The following is a 22,462-nucleotide window of genomic DNA, read 5'->3' on the forward strand; positions in this document are numbered from 1 at the left end:
CCTACTCAGGATGCCTCTCAAAAATGGGACATTTGTGGTTAGTGAGATATCGTTTTTCAGAAAGTTTGCCAACGGAAAGTTTTATTGGCGGCATGAGTTATGAATACGGGAATTGGTGGGGATTGTACTCCAAAAAAAAAAAGTTGCTTCTGAATGTTACAACGTCGATTCTGGAAGAAGTCCTTGTTCATGGGAATATGCGCTGAATTGAATAAGTATAAGAATATTTCGCATTCGATTCATTAACTCTAAGAATTGTCGAACGAAAGTTTGGACACTTATATTATATATAAATTATATTACTGAGTCAATAGCTCAAGATTAAATAAATACAGATTAAATATGAAGTTTTTCCAATTTACACCTATCTTTCGACTGAAGTTCTAGCAATCACATTCTAATCCACAGAATCTTTAAAAGCGTTTAACGAACGTTTCGACAACGATGTTGTCTTCTTCAGAAACTGAAAATTACTAACCAAATTAAGAAAAATATTCACCGAGAGGTTCCAAAAGATCGACAATTAATTTAACCATTCACATTACTCAATACTTCTTTATTTATACCTTCTAGCTTTGTCCTCCAAAATAATTTGTGTGGACATATATTGATTAGGTGTAGTGGAAAAATCCCTTATTTTTCGAATAGATGGCTTCAGTTATTTTCATCTCACGTTGTATGAATCCGATCGGGTTCCACTAGATGAAGGTACGAAGATTAGATTTCGTACTACAAAAACTTTCCTGACAGTTTTGAGATTAGTTGACTACATTTAGTTCGATGGACACTAATGAAGAGAAAAAAAGCTATTTTTTACAATTTTTCTTCGAGGCGAAAATTCAAATCAGGCGGCTGAAAATGTGAATAGTAGATAGTCCTGATCCATGGCGGATAATTTAGCTTGTGAAAAATTTGCTTAAACAGAGGATTGTGAAAATCTACTGTCTCATTTTTTTGCCAATAGGGACGAGGTCTTTGATGAGAGAGACATAATGATATTATCTGCTCCCGCTAATTTCTCGCTGGCTTGCTTCTTGTCTTGCTAGCAAAACTTTTTCTCTCTTGTTTTTGGTGGGAACAGAATCTACAGCTCAAAGTGAATCATATCGAAGCAGTATCAAGTATGATACCTTTATAATACTATTACGAATATAGAGAAAACATTTGTTGAAATAGATTCTGAGTCAGAACAGGAGCCGTGTTAATAAAGTGGTAGTGAATAAGTACTAGAGGATGAAAGTAAACCTGAAATGAATGAAAGGACGAATATTGCACTTAGCCATTGGTTATAATATGTGTAATTTTATTGATAGACAAATTGGGAACGTGGACTTTGAATTGAATGATAATGAATTCTCATTTTCGATATTATCAAAAATGGCGAAAGATATATAGGTAGACTGCAAAGTCTGTTTCTCTGAAGAGACGATTTGCCGAGGTATCGCTTATTATACGAAAACACCCGAATGGACTCGATTCCGAATAAGCAAGAAGTCTGGTTTGCTTGAATCCGTAGAAAAATTTCGATTAAGAGACTTTGCGTTTTCATTCGAATAAATTATCATTTTCCCTGAGTATTGAGTATATTGAGTATATTCGAATTTTGTGGCTAAGTATATATTATTCGAATTGAATTTTGAATAATTATTGAGTTGAATTATTCAGTTGTTAATCCACAGCTAAATACTTATTTGATTTCTTTAGAAAAACTGCAGATTTGTAACCATTTGTATGCTTTTGTTTTTTTTTTGCTCACCTTATTCTTGTTCTTGTTCTTGCAGCAAGAAAAAGAAAAAGCAAGACAAGAACACTAATTGCAATAGTTTCTGGAGAATTAGGATACCTTTGGTTATCATTAATTTGTGAAGGAATTCAAGCGTGAATATATATTCACTTCATATAAATTCAATGATCATGCATGTAATTCATTGTGAATATAATGTGAACGAATATTTGTTTTCATATTCACCTGTGAAGGTATTCGGAAAGCATATACTTCAACTGTCGAGTACTTACCCTTTGAAGTTCCTTTCATTGTTCATTAACTCCATAATTGAAGCCATAGGTTCCGTTCATCCCAGATGCCTTCCTATTGGTTCGAATCAAGCGTAAAAATGGCTTTGGCGATTCCCGTTCAGGAATTACCTTTCACCTGAAGAAAAAAAGTGATTTCAGACTTCAGCGAACGTGGATTAGGACGAACGCCCGAACAAAAAATTGAGGAATATAATGAGCGACATTCGAGATGAAAGTACTTAAAACATATCCGATCTCAAAAAATTCGTTTGAACACAAAAGAGATCATTAGAGGAAAAGCGTTTCGGGGAAATAGCGTCTCGATTTTTCACGGGACCCGGATTGATTTTCAAATATGCAATCAAAGACAAAGGTTTCAAACATCTGCTTTGTTCGGCGAGATGAATAGGAATAAATTGAAGTTCTTACCTAGGGAACTTTTATGTTTAGGTATTGGAGAATTTCGACTCGAATAGCAGGTTTCCATTGGCAAATTCTTATGGAAAAATAGCGAACTATATTCTGTAGGTATCTACGGTTTGAAGAATTGGTATAGGTAGGTAAGAATCATTCTCATTTTGTTTACTAATTTTTGCTTAGATAGTTCCAGAATCAAAATTGAGCCAGATATAAAAAAACGAAGAATTAACTACATTCGACTTGAATATAATATGCCGAACCAATTTTTAAAACCTAGTAACCCCACGCTTCAGGAAATTTCGATGAAAAAATTCCCTATGATTTTCGAGGAAAAATCTGAATAGTGAAAGAATTAATATTTCATTCGATATTTGGATTTCACTCATTCATAACAAGAATTTTTCATTTGGATTTGCATCAAGTATTTATTTACCGCTGCCCATGTTTTGTTGAAGGTTTCGAATCATTGAATGGAAAATTTAGTGTATTTTGAATCGATTTCAGATGTTTTTTGGGGTGCTGAATTCGAATCTGGGGTTTGCCACCAAAATTTCTTGAGGGAACATTGAAAAAATACAAACAAAGGTAAAAAATTTAATTTTTTGGCGGTTTTTTGCGTATAACACGGAAAATATAATTTTTTTATGAATGACCTTCCCATACCAAAACAAAGTATATAATCTTCCTTACAAATTCATCGTATCGTGTTTTTTGTCCGATAAACTGTTTTGGCTCAAACGATAGTTGTAAATTGACGTATTTTTTTGTCTCTGCAAAACCCCATTTTAGTTCAGTTTTGATATCTTAGATGCTATATGTTTTTTGGGATGCAAAATCCGAGTTTGAGGTTTGCCACCAAAATTTCGTGACGGAACATAAAAAACAATGTGAAATATTTCATTTTTTGGCGGTTTGTGGCATAAAACTCAGGATATATAAATTTTTCGTGAATGACCTTCCCTTACAAAATCTGAATTCAAGTACTCGATTGTATGTATGGATACTACTAGCATGGTATCATTTCGTCCATATATTCATTTATAATATCACAAGAGCATAGATAGTATTCGATTTTCCACCGATTCCACCGATTCTCGAGCTCCGCTCTCGTGATGTTTCGCCAACTACGTCGAGTGAAGAGGTTCGTATAATCGAAATATATTGTTTATGCTCGAGTGGGAGAAGGCGCACCTCGTAACATGATTCGAGAACGTCTCGCCAAAATACGTTTGAAAACACAACTTTAATAAATGAGTGACCGATTAGAAACGGTGCTAGGAAGTGTCAATTGACCCCAATTATGGAAAAAATCTTTGTCGGTAGGTGTCAAAACTGACAGTCGTTCATTTGCAGTATTGTAAGAATATTATCCCACAAAAAGTTGTTATTTACGTGTGTGAAGTGAATCATATATGTTTATTTAAATAAACTCAAATTACTGTAGAACCTAAACCAAATGTTATCAAAATGGATTTTTTATAACGTTGAATATTGATATATACATTTACGCATTAGCAAGAAAAGATAGATTAGAAAGAGCTGAATATTTTGAATATTTTTATGGAATCACCCTTTCGTGGCCCTAACAATTTTGTCTGGAATGCATTTTTGGAAAAGAAATCTTGAGATTGGCGATAAAAAGTGTTTCCATTCCAAAATTGTTGATAATCCTTTTTCCACACTAAAAAGACTAGGAAGCGATACAAAATTCTGAGAGCAAATAATCCCGAAGCCAGCCCTGGAACATCAATTCAATGAGTTTTAAACGAAAGTGTACAAAAGATGAACCCAATAACGGAGTGTAATATTCCTTCATTAGATGAAAGGGCGGAAATAAAAATCCACCAAAGGCAGAAATAACAATCAATCTGATTTGACAGAAGTTCCAGTCGGAAGGAGCCTAATGAAAAACACTTCATCTTCTTTGTTTCTTTTTTGTTCCACAATAGATAGCGTGATTCTCCACATAATTTAATTAGTTAAACAATACAATACTGCCACCTTAGAAAATTGATGATGTTCGCTACAGCTCTGGAAATGCCTGTTCTTTACGAATGGATGGAAGAGTCTTCTCAATTTGTACTGAATTGATCTCACGTGAATGCTGCTCACGCAGAGGTAATTTGATTACGGGGATTTTTTGTCAATCCCTCTAAGGAAATCGACAAAATTTGTTTACAGATTTTTTCAAGTGACGGCAATTTTTTCGAGTAAAAATTATTTATAAAATAACAAAATGTGTTAGCTACCTTGAAACACTTGCATATATGCTTTTTTTCCTGAAGATCAATCCAAATATATCCAAGTATCGTGTCATTTTGCCGGTTCTCAGGTGCTGTGGAAGTTCGTTGATGGTCAAAATCCGATCAAGGATTTCATGAATTATGGAATTCGACATTTAAGAAATATAACGCACATTCTGAAAATCTCAATTTTAAAGAAAGTTAACTCTACATTGACTGTATAACTTATTTTTTATGTTCTCTCGGGAAGGTTTTGAACGAAACAAGACCATTAAATGAAAAAAAATTTCAGGATTTCACCGAATCTTATGTGTAAGAAGAGAAATAAACAATTTTCAAAATACTGGAATGCTGATAAGTGATTTAATACTTGGTATTTCCACCCCTTGCGTTAATTACAGCTCGGCAACGACGGTTCATACTCAAAATGAGTGATCTTAAGATGTTCTGATCTAATCCTTCCCAGATTTCTCTGAGTTGGATTCCTAAGTCATTAAGAGTAGCTGGATGATTTTCTGAATCTCTCAGCCTTCTATTGAGGTTGTCCCAAACCTGCTTAATCGGATTGAGATCTGGACTTCTTGCTGGCCATTCCATTCGAGAGACTTCAACCTTTTCAAGGCACTCCTGAACGATGCGCGCACGAAGGGGTCTGGCATTATCATCCATAAAAATGAAATTTTCACCAATGTATGGGGCAAATGGTACTACATGCTCTTCAAGAATGTTCCTTAAATACCTATCAGCATTCATAACTCCATTATCAACGACCATTAGGTCTGTGCGAGCAGTCAAAGATATTCCACCCCATACCATAATCGATCCTCCCCCGAAACCAGTAGTATTCAGGAAATTGCACTGATCCTATCTTTCTTGTGGACGTCTGTATACAAGGAAACGTCGATCACAATGGTAGAGGCAGAATCTAGACTCATCTGAGAAGAGAACTCTTTCCCAATCAGCCTCTTCCCAATGGATATGCTGTCTCGAAAAATCCAAACGCGTCCTTCGATGGGCTGGGGTAAGAGCTGGGCCTCTTGCCGCGACACGAGGCCTTAAATCATATTCTCTGAGGCGATTTCTTATTGTCTGAGTGCTAATTTGCACCCCATGAGTTTGCTCAAGCTGATTTTGAAGGAGGCGAGCGGTTGCAAATTGTTGTCTCAACGAAGAAACTCTCAAGTAACGTTCTTGAATGGCAGTTGTTACTCGTGGTCTACCCTGTCCTGGTCTTCATACCTGCCTCCCTGAATCGCTGCAACATTCCGGACACACTTGTATGGGAAACTCCAAACCTTTCTGCAATTCTTGTGTATGTCCACCCTTCTTCTCGCAAAACTACCGCTTGGGCACATTCCTCTTGGGTCAAATTGCGTGTTTCGCGTTGCATGGTGATCGAGTGTAGAAAATCAAACGAAAGAAAAACGATTGATCACTAGAATTGATCGAGAACAACTGATTTCAGAATGGAACCAATACATTCAAAATCTGATAATCTCATCTTTTTTATTCCTGCTGGGAAAAAACATCTGTATTGAAGAAAAACGTTGATAGTGGATAACATATGCATGCATAATTCTGATAAAAATAATTATCATTGAGAACTCCTTCAGTTTTAGAATAAATTTGAGATTTCCATAATGTGCGTTAATTTTTTTGCGCAGTGTAATTCGATTATAATAAAATGTTACATTAATATGAAATCACAATTTCAAACCCAGGGTGTTTTACAATATGTGGGATAAAGAATGTAATTTGCTCGATAAGTCATTAAGGGCAAATATTTGGCATTGGCCTATACTCATTCCCTCAAATTTTCATGAAGGTCCATGCAGGACTTGAAGCGGAATGCCGATTGAAAATTTTTGATAAAATACATAAAACACTTAGTATCACTCAAACTACTATAGTTAAGACATATTTCTTACACTGATTCAGACACACCAAAATATCCTGTATCTGCTCTGGAAGCCTGTACAATCATTCGTGAAACACCCTGTAGAATATAGAGCAAAATATCGACAGAAAATACAAATGCATTTCCGTAAAAACAACTCAAGGTTCAAAATACTTTGAATATATTGATATTAAATATCAAAACAGCCACGTGAATGTCACAGATTTCGCTAAACAACAGAGGCATATATATGTACCTAAATGTGAATATATTTCACCTTCTGCAAAGTAATATTTCATACGTCAGATACACTTTCCAATGGAACAAAATACCTGTTCAATATTTACACGTGAAATACGTCGATGCGGAATATTTTTCTTGATCTGCCAAACGCAGATTGACAGATCTCCAGGGAAAAGGAGCCAATCACGATGATGTAGTGCTGCAGGCTAGTTATCCAACGTGGAATTCTCCGAGGTCCCTACATCATGAGTTTCCTTTGAGGAAAATCGCTTCGCCAATACCAGACCGTTGAATTTCATTCTTGCTGAGAGCGGAGAAAAGCAATTAGTTTCAAATTTGCTGAAGTTCCACCGGCTTCTATTTCAAGACCACAATTTTTTTTCCACCCATACGACCATCCTCAGTACTTTGTCTTGATATTGATGTCAATTTCTTACTCCGGAGAAGTGTTCAGTCATCCCTGTCCTGTATCATAACCACGACTTACATAGTTCTGATTTATTATTTTCTGTAAAAAGTGTTTGGAATACTTCTCTTCTCAAACTTCTCTCTATGCAGGGTGATTTATTAGCTCACTCAAAAACTCTGTAAATACCACCACGTGACAGCTCAGTTCAGAATGAAATTATAGATTTTTCCCCTTACAACCACTTATATTCATAGAGTTTTCACATCTACCTTGTCGAAGGTCAATATTTCTGATTTGCGAATGAAAAAAAAAGCGTTGGTTACTTTTCATTTTTCGCAGAGGAATTGATGATATGTGCAATGTGACATGAGTTTTTTTTCTAATATATAACTTTAAGTTGGCATTACTGTTCAAAATGGCGACCGATTTAACAGCTGTCAAGTGATTCATTCTCAGTTTGGTTTGGCAATTCATCAAGAATACACTCATGCTTGAACAACGCTTGCAAATAGTGCAATTTCATTTCGAAAATAATGGTTCTGTGCGGAATACGTTTCGCGCACTACGTCCATTTTATCGTCGAAAAAATCGTCCATCAGAGCAGTTAATTCGATTAACCATGAAACGTTTTCGCACCACATTTACTCTTATTGATAACTCGCATCCCCAGAGACGCCGTACGGTGCGTACAGAAGAAGCTATTGCTGCTGTAGAGCGTAGCATTGAGGAAGACCCGAATGAGTCTATCCGCCATCGAGCACAGGAATTGGATCTGTGTCCATCCACTTTATGGAAGATTTTGCGGAAGGATCTTGGTTTGCGTGCTTACAAAATCCAAATCGTGCAAGAATTGAAGCCAAACGATCATCAAGTGAGGCGTAGATTCGTCGTATGGGCCCAAAATGAGATTGCTTTTGTTCCCGATTTTCATAAGCGAATTTTGTTTAGCGATGAAGCGCTCTTCTGGTTGAATGGCTCCGTCAACAAACGAAACTGCCGCATTTGGAGTGAAGCTTATCCTCAAGTGTATGTCGAAACACCGTTACATCCAGAAAAACTGACTGTTTGGTGCGCTTTATGAGCTGGTGGAATCATTGGTCCGTACTTCTTCAAGAACGATGATGGCCAGAACGTTACAGTCAATGGTGATCGGTATAGAGCCATGATTACTGACTTTTTCATTACTGAATTGAACAACCATGATGTCCAGGAGCTATGGTTCCAACAAGACGGCGCAACATGTCACACAGCTCGTGCCTCAATCGATTTATTGAAAGACACGTTTGGTGACCTCCTAATTTCACGTTTTGGACCTGTGAATTGGCCTCCAAGATCTTGTGATTTAACACCGCTAGACTACTTTCTGTGGGGCTCTTTAAAGTCATTGGTCTATGCGAATAAGCCACAAACCCTTGACCATTTGGAAGACAACATTGGCCGTGTAATGTTGGAAAAAGTCATCGAAAATTGGATGTCCAGATTGGACTACATCCGAGCCAGCCGTGGCGGTCATATGCCAGAATAGTTATTTATAATACAAGTGCAGAAGGCATTGATATTCTTCCACGAGTTCAAAATTCAAAAACGAGCCACGAAGTGGCGAGTTTTGGAATGAACGAGTGGTAGAATGAGCCTTCTGTACGAGTTTTATACATTATTTTCTCTAATTCTGTGGTTATTCCGTTCATTCTTCCACATCTTGTAGAACAAAATCGTGCGAGAATATATCAGAAACGCACAGTTTTCATGGTTATATTTTATTATTCTATGTTGGCACTCCGAACATTCCGCCACGGCTTTATCTGTCAATTCATCAAATTGCCTTAAAGAAATCAGTTCTGCCAACCAACATTTTTCAATGAAAAAATCACTAAATTATATTTATGGAAATATTTCATTAATTTCAATGAAAATGCAATGAATTAGAGAAAATAATGTATAATACTCGTACAGAAGGCTCATTCTACCACTCGTTCATTCCAAAACTCGCCACTTCGTGGCTCGTTTTTGAATTTTGAACTCGTGGAAGAATATCAATGCCTTCTGCACTTGTATTATAAATAACTATTCTCCAATTCATTGCATTTTCATTGAAATTAATGAAATATTTCCATAAATATATTTTAGTGATTTTTGCATTGAAAAATGTTGGTTGGCAGAACTGATTTCTTTAAGGCAAATTGATGAATTGACAGATAAAGGCGTGGCGGAAAGTTCGGAGTACCAACATAGAATAATAAAATATAACCATGAAAACTGTGCGTTTCTGATATATTCTCGCACGATTCTGTTCTACAAGATGTGGAAGAATGAACGGAATAACCACAGAATTAGAGAAATTATATTTAAGATGTAATGCCACAAGATTATCTTGCGGATAATTAAAATTCATGTCAATTGAATAATCCATCGTTGTTTTATCGCAATTTAAAGTTCTATAGCTCTAAATAAAACACCCTTTAATAGCTATCGAATGAAATCAGCTATCACTGTTTTAATCAAATCTCAGTAATTTCTTGTCGTAATGCAAATCAAAGGAAAGATATCAAGTTGAGAATATCAAGTTTTAGGGAAAAATGCGACGAAACATATATTTTTCCCCAAGCATTTTTTTGTTTTAGGGTTTAAAAAATTATATTCTTTCTATTTTGAATTTTACAGCAATGAAAAAAAAATAGGTGCGAGGAACGTTAACTGAGAAAACAAAATATTTGGACCCTTTACCGATTTGGGCAGTGAAATCTGAAGTTAGAAAAGTTGGAACTTGATAAGTATTCGATCCACACCTTGGCAAGTGGAATTCTGAGAACAGAGTTCGTAGAATTAGTTACTGCACCAACCTCTCACCGAGCTCAATGCTCTATTGAATACGTTAAAATAAAAATCATTCCAGATTTCCCCAGATGTAATTTCCGTTTCGCTTCAGAGAAAAAAAAATGCATGGCACGTCCGTCAGAATAACTGAATCCTGAAAACTCTGGTGGGGTGGAAGAGTAAACTGAACTGGAACAGCGTTCCCAAATAATTATCGAGTACGTGCAGAAAACATTTCGTAGTTGAGAATATGCCTCCGGCTATGACCTGCTGGCGTTTCCATCGAATCGACGATAAAAACATTCATGTTCTATAGTCTTTATTGATTGAAAATAATGACTATCGTTTCCAAACGTGATGTATTCAGGGTTTAGAAGTTCCGCTCGTTGTAATGAATGGAGAAAAGTTCCGAGAAAAATGAAGACTCGGCTTTGTGATTTTCAAATATAGAACGAAATAATAGGAGCGGTCTCTGATTTGCACACGGAGTCGACAAGATAATTCCATCTACCGAAGTAAACTTTCAGCTTGGTGAAATTAGACCCGGTTGGACTCCGTTGAAAGAATATGAGGAAACAATATGAATTTTGATGGAAATTTCATCTTTTTTTTCTACTCATCGAATATCATATCTATTTTGCAGGTTTTAATTATGATATACAGGGTGAGCATCTGAAAACGAAACAGACGAAATCATTTCAACCCTTAGTGCTAAAACACCAAATAGGTAAAATTGGCTCAGTGATACCTAATTTGAAAGTTTTTTCTAACCCGAGTTCAGCATGTTGTTTCTTCATCGAAAAACCTCGAAACATGTCTTTTGAAATTTGATTCTTTCAATGTTCCTAAAATGAAAATAATATTGTTGATGGGTGAAACTGACAGATTTTTGATGTCTGGTGTATGACAGTTATGGAGTATCATCAAAACTACAACATAAAAACGCGCGTTGGCATGTGTACGCTTCGAAGAAAATTCATGTACTTGTAAACGCGCGTTGTCAAAACGCGCGTTGAGCGCTTGTCATGTGAACGGGCTCTAAATGAATAATGAACTCGATTTATCAAATAACATTTTTGACGAGAAAACCAGTGTTGTTCGAAACTTAAATATGAATATTTCGAAAACCAATGAATCATATTTATAAAGGGTGTTCTTTTTAGAGCTATAGAACTTTAAATTGCAATAAAACAACGACGGATTATTCGATTGACATGAATTTTATTAATCCGCAAGATAATCTTGTGGCATTACATTTTAAATATGATTTCTGGAATATGACCGCCACCGCTGGCTCGGATGTAGTCCAATCTGGACGTCCAATTTTCGATGACTTTTTCCAACATTTGTGTCGGCAATAACAAGGCGAATGTTGTCTTCCAAATGGTCAAGAATTTGTGGCTTATTCGCATAGACCAATGACTTTACATAGCTCCACAGAAAGTAGTCTAGCGGTGTAAAATCACAAGATCTTGGAGGCAAATTCACAGGTCCAAAACGTGAAATTAGGCGGTCACCAAACGTGTCTTTCAATAAATCGATTGTAGCACGAGCTGTGTGACATGTTGCACCGTCTTGTTGGAACCACAGCTCCTGCACCTCATGGTTGTTCAATTCAGGAATGAAAAAATTAGTAATCATAGCTCTATACCGATCACCATTGACTGTAACGTTCTGGCCATCATCGTTTTTGAAGAAGTACGGACCAATGATTCCACCAGCCTATGAAGCGCACCAAACAGTCAGTTTTTCTGGATGTAACGGTGTTTCGACATTCACTTGAGGATAAGCTTCACTCCAAATGCGGCAGTTTTGTATGTTGACTTAGCCATTCACCAGAATTGCGCTTCATCGCTAAACAAAATAAAATGGACGTAGTGCGCGCTACGTATTCCGCACAGAACCATTTTTTTCGAAATGAAATTGCACTATTTGCAAGCATTGTTCAGGCGTAAGTCTATTCATGATGAATTGCCAAACCAAACTGAGAGTAAATCACTTGACAGCTGTTGAATCGGTTGCCATCTTGAACAGTAATGCCAACTTAAAGTTATATACCTCGAAAAAAAAAACCGCTATTATTCACTGCATCGATGCGGCTCTGTGAGCCTGCGATCAAATTGATTTTTTTTCTCAACCCTTCCTATTCATACAAACCCAGGGAAGCTTGGCCATAGTACTTCGTGAGTATCCAGAACTGGCTATCCCATGTGAGTTGTTTTTAGGCCAGTCAGCACCGGACATTTCCACACTATGTCCAACACAAGATGATTCCGACAGAGTGTTTCTCTTTCGATTTTTTCCTTCTACTGATAGAAAAACACAAGTTTTTTTCGCCAAATTGCAGATATGAATTCATTCCTCTTTTAATCAATTCGAAATGAATAAAAAAAATAAATGTATATATTTCCATTTGAAATCAACAAAGAAGAAAAATTAATTTCTGACTGAATCACCAATATCTCGATTTCGAATTTGAAAATTATTTCACCTCAACCTAGTTACTTGTGATTAATTGAATAATAATTACCACCCCACAATATGTTAGTCCCACAAGGATAATATAAAAAGTCGCTAAAAAAAATTTTTATATTCTGACCAGACGCAATAAATCCCGACATCATCACTCGGCTCAAATGAAATTATTTCAACAAATATGCAACACATATACAAATAAAAACAAGAGGAAAATTCCGTTAATTAACTTATATGTGGGCAAAATCCCTAATCCGGAACTTCTCAACAGTAATGAATGGGGCAACTCGGCCAAGTTATAATTTATTTGTCCTCTGGTGAGAACCCTTTGTGGCAAAACATTGTTTTCGAGTAAAGCTTAATTAACCGCTAATATAAGCCGCAATTCGTTTCACTCGAATTGGGTAGCAGAAATTAGTTCTTCCCATCTTTTTCAATTCAGGATTTTACAACTTTTCAGCTAGGTGTTTTCTCTCTCCTGGTCTTTCGTTCTTCTAAGAGGTGATATAAACGTGAAATAAATATTAGCTCACTTCTTGTTTCATACCTTCTTCCCCTCTTTTTATCCTTAAATCAGTCAGAATTTTCGTTGAATAACAAGTTGAAAATTTCAAAATTCTGAAATGAATTTATTGTCACATGCACGATTCCCTTAGATCCTAGAAAAGTCTAGAGTAATTTTCGAAAAATGTCATTTCGTCAAGATGTATGTCATTTTCTTCGAACCAGAAATTTATTCTCCGATTCACAGCAAATATCAATTTTGTTTAAGGCTCGCCTTCAATTACCTGCTCACTACGTTCGGATGGTAAACACAGATTCGCCATGAAAAGTGACACTCCTACTCCTTTTAAAAAAATGTACTATTTCTTACTTTTTGATTCATCATCCATCATGTTTGATCACATACGTTGATTCCATTCGCTTTGATATCAAAACTAGGTTAAGTACGCAATTATTGATTTTCCAGTGATGTACTATTCGAACATAGAGTTCAAGCGTGAATTGCAATAATAACGCTTCTCAATAAATGATTGAAATTCCTGATTCGTTTGATGATATGAATGACAACTAAATCACAATGAAAATATCAATGATATATAATTTGGAGGAATAAAGACATGTGAATCGTCCAACAAATAATTCTAGCTGTCAAATACGGACATGTTATCAATCCGTCTACCCTAGGGGGTATCATTTCAATAGAGTTCCATCTATCGACTTTCTGTCAATAAACTTGATGTATTCAAAGACTTGAACCTACTACATACACCATACAATTTAATATCTCGTTGTTGGATACACCCTCACAATTTCGTTTTAAGATTTTTCTTAAGGAAGAGTTCTTTTTCTTCACGATAGATTGGTGGTGTAGGATCAGAGAAACAGGAAAATGAAAAAACAAGCTCTAAAATTCAACGAATAAAAGGTACTATTTTATACACCTTCAATCCGAGATAATGGCTGGTTATTAATGCGCTCAGGAGTGTCTCAAAATGAACCTCAAGGGGGCGCATATCTACATCAACACGGACAGCCAAACCACGCTGAGATCCCTGGAATCGTGTTGCCAGGGGTCTCTGCTGACTTGGAAGTGCCGTAACACCATAAAGCAACTGGCCAGAGGAAATGAGGTGACTCTACTATGGGTACCAGGGCACTGTGGGGTTGAAGGAAATGAAAGAGCTGATGAATTTGCAAAAAGTGCGTCAAGGTTAACACCTGTTGGACCTAACCCTTTCTGTGGAATAGGAAAAGACCAATATAAAGTTGCGGTTCAGCTATGGGAGTTGAACAGCAGGACAATCCATTGGACTAACACTCCTAGACTTGTTCAGGCAAAGAAAATCGTGACGATTTCACCTACCTACGCCAAAAAGCTCCTGAAGCTGTCGCGAGCCGAGCTTAGGGTGAAGATGGGACTGCTGACGGGACACTGTCGGTACAAACATCATTTGTACCGTATGGGAAAGTCAGCAGACGAGATTTCCAGGCTCTGTGGATCGGAAGACGAAATATCCGAACACTTGGTATGCAAGTGTCCGGAGCTGGCCGGCCTGAGAACCATTCACATGGGTAAGCCGGTCCTGGATACCAGAGAGGTGACGGCCAAGGCCCCTAAGGAGGTTGTCAGTTTTATTAACGTCATTAACGACCTCCCTGGGTTTCTATGAATGAGTAGAAAGAGTAGAAAGGTAGAAAGAGTAGAAAGGTAGAGAGAGTAGAAAAACCGATCTCAGTATGCCCAACATAAGCTTGTCAGGAGTAATTGTGCCTCTGAAGTCATCCATCTCGATGCTTGGTATTACTATCAGCAATAACCTTTCTTGGAAAGATCACGTGAGATCAATTGCCAAAAGTGCATCCCAAAAACTTGGTTTTCTGTTTCGTGCTAGGAGCTATTTGACTTCCAGTCGGCTACTTATGATTTATAAGGCGCAGATCCGACCTGTCCTGGAATACTGTTAGCATGTTTGGAGTGCGGCACCTAAGCATATTCTGAAACTACTGTATTCTGTCCAAAAATGGGCAATTCGTCTCGTCGGTGATGCATCGCTTACAAACTCGCTCACCACTTTGGAACACCGTAAAAAAGTAAGCGATCTGTCTCTATTTTATAAATATTTTCATGGGCGATGCTCTTCTGAACTATCAAAGATCGTCCCTTCTTTGGCAGTCTCTTCGAGGTTAACCCGTCAAGTTCAGTCTTCACACCTCTTTGTGGTCGCGTTGGAGACCTGCAGAACATCTCTCTTCAAAGACTCGTTCATCCAACGAACAGCAAGGCTCTGGAACACATTGCCTAGGGAGGTGTTCCTCGAGGCATATAACCTTCATAAATTCAAAAAGAACACCAATTCATACCTTCTTTCCCTTGGTTCTCACGATGTTCTCTGAACATTACAGGATATCTCCTTTCGTGGGAACCAGAACATAAAAAAAGGGGTAGGGAACAAAAGATCTGGATGGTCGCAGTTCCCGGAAGGCTCACCGAGCCACAGCGACCCCAGTTCAAATAATAATAATAATAACCACAACCCAAACTCTATAGTCCCTGGTCGTCTTTATCTTTATTGTGGGGGACAGGCACAGAAAAACTTTCTGCCTTTATAAAACAACGAAGGTCTGGCAGTCGTGGGCTCTAAAAGCATAGATGTACCAACGGGTCTCCGATAAGAACGTTTACGCAATTTCATTCGAACGCGCCCAATCAATCACGATTAACTTCAGAACGAGTGTTGTTCGTCGAATAACCACATTGTTGTTATTCGCTGGCATTAATGTCCGGGCCAGGTTCGGGGTCACGCAACGAATTGCATTATAAATCGAAGCCCACAATTCCTAGAGCTGCGACATGTCTACGTCCAGCCTAGTTGGAATGAACGAGCTCGGCCGTAATAACGTCCAACATCCAACGTGTGGACGTTTCGCAGGACAGTCCGTAAACATAAAGCCGATGTGGACGAAATCGTCGACACCACCGGCCTTTCTCCGAATGTGTGTTGCTCTGCCCTTCCAATCTATCTCTTTCGGATCGAGGTTGGCGTTCTTGAGATGCGTCAGACCGCACGAAAGTTTTATTTGTTTCTTCAATTATCCCATCTCCTTTTTTGCGAATCTACCTTGTAAAGTGTTTTATTGGATGAAATGCAAGCTGCTCGCTAACCTAATTCGATTCTTCTCAACCGATCCGACCGCGGGTCGGTAAACAAAACGGGAGGTATCTGAAATCGTATCGGCATCTCATCCGTAATTCGAATCGAAGCATATAAAGCTCTTTCAAACAGAAATCATGAAAAATTTGAGGAAAACACTGAATTCTGATGTTTACAGTCATACGCTCATTGAAGATCACGTATCTGTTGTATATGTTTTGATATGTGATTCAATATGATCCATGATAAATGAAGGATTTCGACTACACAGTGCACATATTATTCTATTAAAATTGTAATAACACTGATAACCTTACTCTGTTCCAAGAAATATTTACTAGCATACAAGAAATGTATCAACTACGATATTTGCAGAAACTTTTAGTTTCTGAAGATCAAAACATCGTTTTTAATACGGCCGATGAGCACTTAAAAATCTTTCGTGCATTAGAGTGTGGTCCTACTTCAGCCTATCGGCGTAGATAATAGTATATTGTGCAACAAGTGGGGAAAGTCAAACTTTTGGGGAATAATATTTCCCACAGTATTCGCAATACATAGTTTTGCAATTGAGTAAACTATGCAGAATACGCTACTTTTCATAGCAGTTGTAGGAAATAGTATATTGTGCAACAAGTGGGGAAAGTCAAACTTTTCTCGCGAGTGTGGAAGTTTGTGACACGAGCCTGAAAGGCGAGTGCCGTAAACACACGAGCAAGAAAATTCCTTTCTCCACATGTTGCACGCTATACTTTTCCTACAACTGCACAAATTTCAATAATTCAAGTAAAGGACTTGATTCAAATCGAAATGGCCTTCGTTGACAGTATGTGCTTATTTATTGCGTTTCCACAGAAACGACTCAAAAGCCCAATTTCATTGGTCTACCAAGCGAGGTGTGGGCAAAGTGCCGTGGGGAATAATATTTCCCACAGTATGAGCAATACATAGTTTTGAAATTGAGTAATCTATGAAGAATACGCTACTTTTCATAGCATATATTATGCACGACTATAAAACTTAAGGATAGTGCGTAATTGTCTTACAATTCGAGTTGTGCACTGTAGGTCAAAAGGTTATCGGCTACATGGGATGTTATTAATTCGTTTTCTTGGCAACTACTGAAGGTTTTATCTAATTGGTTATTCGCCGTGCGATTTACTTTACAGGCGGTACGGTATTGGTAGCTTTCTGTTTACAGTGAAGTAAATCGCACAGTTTAACGTTGCACAGTGCTTAAAATAGGCATTTACATAGGCGGCGAGATATACGAATTTCGTTATTTTCTGTTGGGAGAGTAGGAAGAACTCAGTAAAATTAGGAACCTATGTCAAATTTGTCAACCACTACTTGATTCCAATTTCTATTTGAACCGATTCGAACATTTAGAATCTAGATATATTGTATTTCAATTTTTTTTGTCTTTATTTCAGGAACAGACCGATGAAATCTTTGTTCAACTACTACACTATTCAATTTAACAGCGATGTCAAATCCATTTGGGTTCCTGGAATGTTGTACAGTGTAAAATCATCTAATTTATGTTATCTGGAGCTTTTGACGTGAAAAGAAAAATTGAAATGCGTTTCAGAAACCCAAAATGACGCTTGACGTACAATGTAAGTGTAATATTTGACCACTGTGTTAACTGGCAGAATGTTCAAATAAAAGGAGTTAACCTTGATTTCAGCAACCCAAATATCATTTGACCATATAGAATTGAAAGCTGTAAAGTTGAATTTTACATTGATTGGCCTTTCAGAAACCGGCCGTGAGATTCTTGTGAAAACATGGTTGCAACGAGGACTCACTTCTTTCAATATTTCATCAGAAAAAGTTCATTTCGAAAAAATGTTTCGAATTTTTGATTGAGCCTATGTATTGTCTCATCATTATTAAAATGTTTGCGGTTTAGAGGAATAATCTAAAAGGTGTTTATGAGAAGATTCTGAACTTGCACGATTCAAATCCATCAAAACTCAGGAACTTCAAATTACAAGTTATATTTTTTATTCCTTCAATAAATTCCACTATGAAAAAAGGGGGTTACTTAAGCATACCCTACATCTGAAATGGAAACTTAAAGAGTTATCGAGGAAGAAGAGTTTTCATCGTAACCATTTTTTCATGAGAATCTCACATGAACCGTTGAATTACTATTCAAAGAAACGTGCAAATTTTCGTGTTACTAGCATTATCAAAACCAAAGGAGACTCAAGCAGAATATCGAAAAATATTACACAATAAGTTCGTTACAAGAGATTCTGCATATAAATATAATATAAAATAACGTTTTTGAGCTATATGCAAAATTCCGTGTTGACAGAGCTATCCGAATAATAAAAACGAATCAGAATTTCGAAGAATAATTGATATAGTAGCGACTTTAAAACGCTCGTTCTTTCAAGCTCTAATTGCACCATATATAAGTACCAGGTTTGTCGTCTCCAAAGACGCGATTGACACTAATAAATTTGCGTCCCTCAAAAACCCCCAAGATATTGGGCCAACAGGTCTTTAGTTGCAGACTGAACAGAAGTTTTCAAAAGCTTCTCTAAATTTATGAACTAGGTATAGGATAACAATGTTGCAGAAGGCCATTAGGACAAATTTCGTGAAAATAATTGATTGACCGAAATAAAAAACGAAGCACAAGAGTACATACCTACCTAAGACTACGAAATGTTCAACGAAGTTTTTTATTTTCCAAGTTTCCTCCTTAACTTCCTCTCCTCCAAAAAGGATCAATTGGATGCGCGTAGATACGAAAATTGGCAAGAAGCCCTACTTGATTTCAATTTTAATTTAAGCCTATACGGACATTCAGATCAATCTGATTTTAATTGGTTGATTCTATGAATTAATTTAAATGGAATCGGTTCCACACTATTTATATCTAAATTTAAAAGATACTCTAAACAGACATTATGTAAATAATGATCCAGACGATTAATAAACTTACTTCCACCGAACAAAACCAATTCCCAAATCTCGAAAGCTATCTACTGTTGAATGATCATAGAAGTATGACATACAACAATGAAACATAATTCTAAATTCTTTCCATAAAGTTTCTAATTAACTTTGATGAGAAAGGAATAAAACATAGTAAAAACGAATGAAAACCGAAATTATGTAAGAATAATCAGTAAAACTTACGCTTAAGTAGTAAAATCAACCCAACACAAATGACATTCACCTCCCGTAACAAAATAACAGTGTCCAATTAGCACGAACTTCTAGACCACAAAATTCAACCGATTCTCGCAAACAAACTGTTGAATCACAGAATGAAAAATTAATTGCACCCTGAGGAACAGAGAAAAATTTTCAACATAATTTTCGTCAGAGTGTTGATTTTTTTATGCGAGGATCATTGACATAGGTATATTCAGGTGATCCTAAAACGAAAACAAACATTTCAGTTTGATTTGATTTCATTTGATTCATGTACAATGACTACCTATTTCGATTATTTGTAGAATTTCATGTCGATCGCTCATCTAACCCTAAACCTTAAAAATCCAAAAAGAATATCGAAATAAATAACCCAATATTTTCGTTATCACCAAAATGTAGGAGTTGAGATTTTGAGTTTCCTTATGAATTAATATTTCCTTTTGAATCGAGATTTTCCTTGTATAATATATTATGTAAAATAGCCATTTCAAGTAAGATGCAAAATTTCGTATTGATAGTCTGATAAAAAACATAGAAATCTCAAGCAGAACATCGAAAAATGTACGCAATAATTTGTTACAACACTCTCGAAATAGTTGAAATTTTCAACTGAATATAAAATAACAATTTCGAACCCTATGCAAAATTTCTTGTTGAAAGCAGAATTCCTTTATTCGAGCAGAATTTAAAAAAAATATATATATCACTACAGAAATTCTGTAGCCTGCAAGGGAGCGATTGTTAGATGAACAAATGAGCACTCAAAATTCCCTGATACTAAGACTGTGCTTTTATTTATTTTGACTAATACCATCTCTCAACAACTCGCAAAATCAATGAATTCATACTGTGTCAACTTGAGCAGAAATGTTCAAAAGCTGCTCTAAATTTATGAATTATGTATGTGGATAAAGCAAAATGTTGATGGAAAATTTCGAAAGAAAAAATTCTTGACTAAACCAAAGGAAGAAATCTTAAGACAATGGAATGCAAACGAAGTTTCTTACCTAGACATATTCCCCCTTAGACTTCTCCAAAGAGGTCCAAATATGATGCCTACTGATTTATAGAACGATGAAAAATTTTCAATTCTGTTCATTTAAATGATTGCAAGCTCTGAGGCTCGGCTACTCAGAATATGGATGTATGTACGAAAGGGACATCTGAAAAATTCAGTGTTTTAGCACTTCAAATACAAAATTGAATTGACCAAATAGGTAGTGGCCGAATGTTAACGGTTCAAGTACCATACATTCCTAATAATAAAATATCAATAAAACCTTCACGGATATTCCCAATAATGAAATATCAATAAAACCTCCACATACATTCCAAATAATAAAATATCAATAAAACCTTCATATCGAGAAGTAGGTATCTTCTAATTTAGTTAGTAATGAATAGTTTCCTACGCCGGAATGATAATTTAATAGATAGGTAATGAGCTAGAATTCTCAATTCTACTCAAGCAGTTTCCAATCAACATTGATGAGAAAGGAATAAGAAACAGTAAGAACGAATACAATATATCCAAGTTGAAGACTAAACCGAATTTATCCAAAGCTGCTCGAACTTTATGAATTAGAAATAACGATATAGCTAATTTTCCAAAAAATTATGGACGAAAATAAATAACTAAAGCATGAAAGAACATAAAGCACAAAAACAACGGTGTGTAAAACTAATTTCGTCACCTTGTTCGGTTCTAACTCAACTTCCTTTTTTCCAAAAATGTCGAAATATGTTGCATACTCATTCATAGACCTATGTAAAAATGTCTACTCCTGCTCATTTAAATGCTTCCGTGCAAAAAAACTGAAAAAATCAAGTTTCAGTTCTTACCAAATGGATAAGTAGGCAGAATATTGAAGGTTCGGGTATGATTTTCTTACTCACTTTATTTTTTAGTAGAATCTTGACTCTTTCTCCTCAACCTCTTGAGAAGTCGAAAATCCAGGCTTCTTCTGTTTCAACTGAGCACAAATATTCATCAGCTGTTACTTCTGAAATAATAAATCAATATGAAAATCTATCCTATACATACTCAATCTCAAAAGATCAATAATACCTTCAAATCGGGAAATATAAGTATTCTTATTTTGTTATGAACAAATATGATCGAAATAATTTCACCGGATACATGAAAACTCTCAAAACCGAGGTAAACAGGGAAATCGATAACAGATGAATGTTATTACTCATTTGCAACAGTGAATTAGATATGTCGATTCTGGATGCGCGAAGATAGGAAAACTGGCAACTGCCCCTACTTGATTTCAATTTCAATTTGAACCTAGACGATCATATAGATATATCCATTATCCTTTTTCAATTAACTTATAGTGTCTACAGAAAGAACTTCATTGGAAATGGTTTAAAGACACTATTTGTATCTCAATTCAGAAAAGTCTATACTGACGTAACGTGAATTATGATCTATGAACACAAGTCATAAACTGCATTTAATCACAGATTACAGATTACAGGTATCTGTAAAAACTAAGATTCATAGAAAACCTGCATCTTGAACAAAACAAATTTCCGAATCTCGAAATGTTAAGGGCCAGTTGCAACATTTGCCTAAACATTGATTAAAATTTAAACATCGATTAATTTCTGATTTCTCTTGAGAAATCATAGAGTAATCCACGTTCAAATTTTTAATCAATGTTTAGGCAAATGGTGCAACTGGCCCTCAGCTACTGAATGACCATAGAAGTATGAAATGCAAAAATGAACCGAAATTCTCAATTTTATTTATGCCGTTTTCAATTCACTGCAATAAAAAATGATTAAGAAGCGGAAAGAATCGAATATGAGATTCAAAATGAATTTGCACTGAAAAACCTAGTGAGAAAGGAAATTACACCATCTAAATAGTGATCAGGTTATAGCACAATGTTTGTAAATTTTGAATTTTGAGCCTTGAATGGTCTCAAACGATGAGCTTCGACTTACTTATGACGAATCCATTTTCAAATTCGAAACTGAGAATGGATTCATCATAAGTGAGTCGAAGCTTATCGTTTGAGACCGTCCGTATTCAAGATAACTTCCGAACCAATAAACCTATAAACTATAAAAATTTTCAGGGTAGGTCCTCCATTCC

The 22,462-nt window shown here is 36.2% G+C and overlaps 1 long non-coding RNA gene across 1 annotated transcript; it reads right to left on the bottom strand.

Moving 5' to 3' along the window:
- Positions 1–2,022: 2,022 nt before the first annotated feature.
- Positions 2,023–21,168, bottom strand: LOC123673460. Its single transcript, XR_006746477.1, has 3 exons — positions 21,048–21,168; positions 20,361–20,516; positions 2,023–2,152 (listed from the first exon to the last, which is right to left on the bottom strand). It is a non-coding gene; the product is annotated as an uncharacterized LOC123673460 (long non-coding RNA).
- Positions 21,169–22,462: the final 1,294 nt, after the last annotated feature.

Source organism: Harmonia axyridis, chromosome 2 (genome assembly GCF_914767665.1).
Source record: "Harmonia axyridis chromosome 2, icHarAxyr1.1, whole genome shotgun sequence".
NCBI classification, from domain to species: domain Eukaryota; kingdom Metazoa; phylum Arthropoda; class Insecta; order Coleoptera; family Coccinellidae; genus Harmonia; species Harmonia axyridis.